Below are 1346 nucleotides of genomic sequence, written 5' to 3' on the forward strand. Positions count from 1 at the left end.
TTTTTTTAATGATTTACATTTTGTTTTGCATGAGGAAGTGATTTTGCAAATTTCCACACTTGATAATAAACAATGTTATCTATCATCAGAAAAATCTCATGACCTTAAACTATGGCAATCTTGCTATGAGTGAAGGATTCTTTTGACCTACAGTTGCAAATTCTTAATTTTCTGGTAATACTGTTGACTTACAGGTAACTTACAATTGCCAAATCTACAGAACCCTGGAACCACCTCCTGTTAGCACAATTGGGTTGGCATGTACACTCACCCACACACACAGACACAGAAACACAAGCTCACAAATCATTAATTTCTGTTGATCATAACCCATGAACAATCCATTAATCCCAAAGCTCTCCTTGGTGATCTAGGTGAAATCTCATGGACAACAACACGTTGGTGGCCAATAACACCAAATTGTCAGATTTCATTCTGATGGGATTCTTCAGTCAATCCAAGCACCCAGTTCTGCTTTGTGTGGTCATTTTTGTGGTTTTCCTGCTGACCTTGTTTGGAAACACCATCCTGATCCTTCTGGTACACTCTAAAGCCCACCTCCACACCCCCATGTACTTTTTCATCAGTCAACTATCTCTCATGGACATGATGTACATTTCTGTCACCATGCCCAAGATGCTGATGAACCAGGTCATGTGTGTGAATAGGATCTCAGCCCCTGAATGTGGGATACAAATGTTTCTCTATCTGTCACTATAGGGTCAGAATGTTTCCTTCTAGCTGCCATGGCCTATGATCGCTATGTGACCATCTGCCATCCACTCCATTATCCTATTCTCATGAACCACAGGGTATGACTGCTCTTGGTGTCTGGCTGCTGGTTCCTAGGGTCACTGGATGGCTTCATGCTCACACCTGTCACCATGATTTTCCCCTTCTGCAGATCCCGGGAGATCCATCATTTCTTCTGTGAGGTCCCTGGTTTAATGAAGTTCTCCTGCTCAGATACCTCTCTCTATGAGATGCTCATGTACCTGTGATGTGTACTCATGCTCCTCATCCCAGTGATAGTCATTTCAAGCTACTATACTTTTATCCTCCTCACCATCCACAGGATGAACTCAGCAGAGGGGTGGAAGAAGGCCTTAACTACTTGTCCTTCACATATGATGGTGGTCACCCTCTTTTATGGGGCTTCCATCTACACCTACATGTTCCCCAGCTCCTACCAGACACCTGAGAAGGATACGGTTGTATCTGGATTTCACACCATAATCACTGCTGTTCTAAATCCTTTAATCTATAGTATTAGGAATAAGGATGTCACAGGGGCTCTAAAGAAAATGTTGAATGAGGGATCTGTCTTTCAAGAAACTATCGAGTAG

The 1346-nt window shown here is 42.6% G+C and overlaps 1 pseudogene; it reads left to right on the top strand.

Moving 5' to 3' along the window:
- Positions 1–384: 384 nt before the first annotated feature.
- Positions 385–1346, top strand: LOC138924533 (olfactory receptor 2T29-like; annotated as a pseudogene).

The sequence above is a fragment of the Equus caballus genome, chromosome 6 (assembly GCF_041296265.1).
Source record: "Equus caballus isolate H_3958 breed thoroughbred chromosome 6, TB-T2T, whole genome shotgun sequence".
Taxonomy (NCBI): Eukaryota; Metazoa; Chordata; class Mammalia; order Perissodactyla; family Equidae; genus Equus; species Equus caballus.